This window comes from Aptenodytes patagonicus, chromosome 4, assembly GCF_965638725.1.
Source record: "Aptenodytes patagonicus chromosome 4, bAptPat1.pri.cur, whole genome shotgun sequence".
In the NCBI taxonomy this organism is placed as follows: Eukaryota; Metazoa; Chordata; class Aves; order Sphenisciformes; family Spheniscidae; genus Aptenodytes; species Aptenodytes patagonicus.
This window is the reverse complement of record NC_134952.1, coordinates 66,585,730-66,591,410: the sequence shown is the minus strand read 5'-3', so window position 1 is coordinate 66,591,410 and position 5,681 is coordinate 66,585,730.

Below are 5,681 nucleotides of genomic sequence, written 5' to 3'. Positions count from 1 at the left end.
AAAGCACCTTGTTTCTAGTATGACTGGAGCATGCTATTGTGGGTAACATTACAACACTGAGTATTTTTTTGCTTCTGCAGAGTAGGCCCCTTTGTCAGCAGGGAAAATCCTGCGTTAACAGCTGTGAGCCATACTGCCCTGCTGCCACCCTTGCCCCCATGCAAGGATGCGGTCACCCTTGTGGTACTTCTGGCTCTTGATCTGGCTAGGAGGGGTGGAAAGAAGAGGTGCAGGTTCCCTCTCTGGGACCAAACAGGTTCTTCTATGGATGTCCTGGCTAACAAGAAAACTTAAGAGAAAAAAAATAAAGGCAAGTTTTCCACAAAGAAACACTGACCACAATACCAAGTAGCCTGGCAGTGGTGCTTGCCAGCCGATACTTTTCTCCTCTTGGTGGGAAAGTGCTAGCACCCATGGGTGCAGCCTGTAACTTGCGCACATCTGGACCACACTGACAGCAATTGCCTTCCAGGCACCAAAGGGAGACACGTGTGTTCAGCAGGGAAATAAGGTTACAGTAAATGTGCTGGGATTCTGTACCTCTGCTGTCGACCCTGTAGCTGGAAGTCAAATGGTACTAGGTCTGAACACGACTGTAAGACAGACACTTCTGTTGTATTTCAATTTGCCCCCCCCCCCCCCCAACATTTGTGCTCAGGCTTCTTCAGGTGTATTGTTAAGGGCTGGCAGGAAAACTGCAAAAAAGGTTTACAAGGAACAACCCTGTTGCCAGTACAGTGGTGTCCACATTGTTAATCTTAGATGGCACCAGAACTACAAATACTTTGTGCAGAACTGTTTTTAGAAACACTATTGCTGGAAATGTGATAATGATGTCCAAGTATCATAAACAAAGTAGTATAGGATTACTGTTGCAACAAACTGTAATGACTTACCTGCATATAAAGCTGTTGTGATTTAACACCAGCAAACTCGTTTTTCTTCCAGTACTGGCAACAGGATAATGATGACAAAGAAGTAACCTCCCCCAGGCTGAGGGAACAGAGCAGCCCACTCCGGTTCCCCGTGGTGAGGCAGCCCTCCAGTGGCAGCAGGCCCTAACTCCCACCACGTCTTCTAATTTAAAACTAAACCCGGGATTTGCGATAGCAAAGTCTTTAAACATTCAGGGTCATGAGATCATTGCATCTAAACACGATGCACGTCTGATCCCAAATGTGGAATTGTTACTGCTTCTGTTAATGTTGTTCTTCCTGCATCTAAAAGCCTTGACCTCACCCATAAAAATCATAAACTCATAGATGTCTATTAGTACATCCTTTAAACACAAAGAAAAAAATAATTTTGGAAGAATCGAGCGTGGTCACAGTTACTCACATCGAAGTTTCCAGCCTGCTGATTTTAACCATGTCATGGGCTTCCAGGAGGAGCAAGACCAGACCCTGGACAACTCTTGACCAACCCCCTTGGCCGTGTACCTCCAGTCATGTGTGTGCAGCCAGTCACCCTTGCTGCCTGTCCACCCCGCTGCCGCCCCAGCTTCTGGGACACGCCGCCTCCCCGTCTGCTCCCTCTCCTGCTGCCACACAGCAGCCCTCATGCACGACGCTGCTCCTCACCTCAGGACTTGGACTGTTGCTTCCCAATATCCTCCCAAACCATACCACTGCCAAGGGCAGCGCATCATCTGCTGTGCCACCCACAGCCATATTTGTCTTCAGGAAATTTTAGTCTGAGCACTTTTATGTATGGAAGATCAATACAAAGGCAAAGATTTCCCTTTAAGTTAGATTTCTGATCGCTACATTAAAATAGTAATTTCTGATTGTATTTTTTTCAGGACATGCCATAACACCACGATGATGCAAGGATCTTGCATGTACTAGTGTTTATTTCAATTCTGTAAAATATGTCCTTTCAAAATAATCTTAAATTCATACCTTATTATTTACATTCAAAGGGGATTGTGAGAATTTGGTTATACTTTCACAGCTTGGAATACTTTTTAATATTGCTCTTCCCCAAAGCCATCTCATTCCTAATAGAGCCATGTTTGTGGTAAAACTGTCTATCCTGCTAAAATATTCAGATGTGGACAGAAGACTTTAGAAGGCGATGCACGTGCTACTTGCATGTTTTAAAACGTAAGCAAAATATATGCATGCACTCTTAGTCCCATCAGAAAGACTACAGACTTTCCTCCTGTTTGAACACTGGCTGAGAGAAAATGATTTCACCGAAATGTCCGCCGGTAGAGGGGGATGCAGCCCTGCAAATAACCAAGCCTTCGCAGGGGGCTTTGCACACACCATGTATTTATGCAACATAACCAACAGGCAAACAACCAACGGCCTCCGGCTGCTGCACAGAAGCAGGAGGTAACAATGATCCCAGCCAGGCGCTGGAGAGATCCCGTGTCTGTTTCCAGGATCTTCTTTCAGGTGCGGTTGGATTTGGGGGCAGTTACTCCAGTGTCAGTGTTGTTAACCTTTGTAGCATGCACGCACGTAGGGCAATGAACACGTCAGAAGCAATTTATTCATCAAAACCAAGGAACTTCTCTTGCTCTTGATCTGGTACCACACTTCTTTTTTTAGAGCAGTGGGAAGTCAAGATAATTAAATAAAAGCACAATTGCCGCCAGCATGACTGGCAGCAGATTCTGAAACCAACACTTGGGCTCAACAGCCTCTTCCTCTATGCTCGATCCAACTGCATTCAAGTGCTAGCAATAGAGATGCAGACAGTCCAGCAGCAATAAGGCTATCAAAGCCCCAGGAAATTTTATGAGATCGCTTTGCTGCTCTGAACTTTTGTGTGCACTTACCTAAAATCGGGCTGCCTTCCTGTGTCCTGACTGCATGACCTCAGTTCTATGTCCTACATCCACTTGCAACAGCATTTTGACTCTGGAGTGATTCCATCTCTTCTAGGAGTTGGAAACAAGCTGCATGAGAAAATTCACGTCAACAGGCAAAAACCTCTACCAATGGCAAACACTGAGCAGTGGGGGGCAGGCCTCGCCGACTCAGGAAAACTCCTGAGTAAATAAAGGTTTGTTAAAGATAAAATTGAGTGCTCAGAATGCAACACTGATTGCGCAGCTTCCCAACAACTCCAGCCCCACGTAACTGCCCTGAACCACAATGAGAAACAGAAGCAGTTGTGTTTACCTCGTTTGCTGCGTGTCCACTCTGCTGAAAGCAGCTGCAGGATGCTCAGCGTGATCTTGTGTGATGGGACCACGGCTCTGACACCAAATGACACTGAGATTCATTTTACAAACAAGTTGTAATCAGGCAATAAAAATTCAGCCAATTAACCTGTTTAAGCTTAATTAGAACAAATGCCTGGAAAGTCTGTAACTCCAGATTACTCCCACAGTTAAATGGGGCTTTCTATCTTCATTTAGGCTGAAACTGCTTTTAAAACTATTTTCAGCATCGCTGCAGTGAACAGTTTTGCAAACCCAAGTACTTTATTCCAGATGCTCCACTTAAATTTTTTGCTGGCTGCTCTTACCACATCTGTATTTGTTTTCTAAACTTTTGCATGTTCTGTTGACTGGAACTGGCAGCAAATAAAGCACTCCGAGCCAGGAGATGAAACGTGTATTTGTAATTCTTTCCTGGCTCTGTCAGCAAGGTTGGTGTTGCTGCCACTTCGTGGCATTTTAATGCAATTCCTTGGGTTCCAGACAATTTCATTTTAAAGCTGTTCCAGCACACATAAAGAAAAAAGTCAACAGGCAGCTACGTAATTTCTGCCATCTGACTTGTCTGGTCTGCAGGGGTTGTCGTGTTCCATCACTTCAAGCAAAAAGCCCATGCAAATAAATACCTGCCACAAGTTTTCCACCAAAACGGTGACTCGCTCTTTCAATGAGTGCACACAACCTGCGTTAGCTGGTGTGGCAGCCAGCATCCTGACAGAGATAGTAAGATACGCGTGCACCGGGCTTCGATGAAGAGAGTGCACGCGTGGCTACGGCTGCCTGCCTGGCTGCTGAAGCGCCCCTGCTGCCTGGCAGCGTCCCACAGGAGAATTTCTCTGATGCTTATTAAATTAATGGTCCTGAAAATTAATACTCTAAGCAGGCAACTATGCGGCTATAGCTGTTCCTGGGAGTGGCAGCGAGGCATGGCTCTAGTTACATAGCCAACGAGAAACGTTTGCGTCTTCATTTGCTTGACAGGTAAGACTTAACTCGGGCCAAGAATCATAAGCAAGTTATCTTCCCCTACACACATTTTCCAAGAAAGAAAAAAAAATTGGGACAGTGCAAGTCAGCATACCTAACTCAGCACGGACTGCTGGGAGAAAGTAATTGCAAATCCATGCACTGTGCTGACACAGTCTGAGTCAGATCTCCAACACAACAGCCGCCAGATGAAACAAACAGCACATTACAGCTGCCAATATGATTGCATTTAGATGTCACGTTGTCATTGCACGTTACGCCACGTGGCAACTTTCTCCTCCCACTTCTCACTTTTCTTTTTGGGGAGCAGCTGCCAGCTCCCCAGCCAAAATCTTGCTCAATGCAGGACAGAAAGGACAGAAATGGAAGAGCAGAGCCAAACAGCCCTTCTTTCTTCCCGTCCTTAGTGGACATCCTAGCTGCTCTCGCTACTGCCGTTTGGTTCCCAAGGTCTTCCTTTTACCTCCAAGAGACCGCCATGCCTCTTTCTCTCTCTTACCTCTTACTTTTCCATCTCCTCACACCTGGCTCTGCTTCCCCCCAGCTGGTTTCCTTGCTTTTTATCACTCCCCACCCAACGTGGGTTGCTGGAGCACCCCTCAGTCAGCTAACCATAATCCATCTTACCGAATTACCACCAAAGATCTACAACTCCATGCTCCCACGAGGGCTAGCCCCTCTGCTCCATGCACTCTCTTTTCCTGCTTGCAGTGCCTGCACGCACGCGCACTTTGGCTTTCAGAGGAAGCCAGTTTGACCTTGGCACCAACACTGCTCTGAGGCATGCCAACGCTCCCTCCACTAGAGCCTGTCAGAGGGGGAAAAAAGGAAAGCTGATGGGGGCATACACTTGCCCTGCTCTGTAAAGCCCGTGGCCACAGCAACACACAGCACAGCCCTGATGGAGTCATTAGCCCTCATCATGGCCTCGGAGCTGGAGCGCTGCTATCTCCAACCCCTTGGGGTCAGGCTGAGATTCATGCCTCTGCATGTGCGTGGTGCCGATTCATACCCACTGATGACCGGTTTTTAGCAGAAGGTTAGTAACCGCCCTTAATTAAAGATTTCCTCACTGAAAGAATGTCAAAGCTGTCAGACAAAATGAACTGGTAAAACAGAAGACTAATTCTCTCTTCTTTTTCATGTTATCAACCAAAAGACAGAGGCAGCATGGGACTACTATGCATGTAGTCATTAAGAGAGAGGAAAAAAGGAAAACACATATGTACTAGGTATCCAGAGATCCCAAGGACACTTGGCCCAGTAAAACATGCCCCAGTCTCAGGCAAAATAAATGGGATTTGGAAACATGCTGGAGTATTTTGCCAAAGTAGTACTTACAAATGAACCCCAGCATCACAGTCGCATCAGGATGGACACCCCAATTTCAAACTTCAAGGTTAAAAAACTTGAAACACACCGTTTTGATACCTTCCTTCAAAAGGTGGCAATGAGATGAAGACAGTGGCAAGTTCATGCTGTTGAATATTTCAAGAAACTCAGCCACAAACCAAGGAAG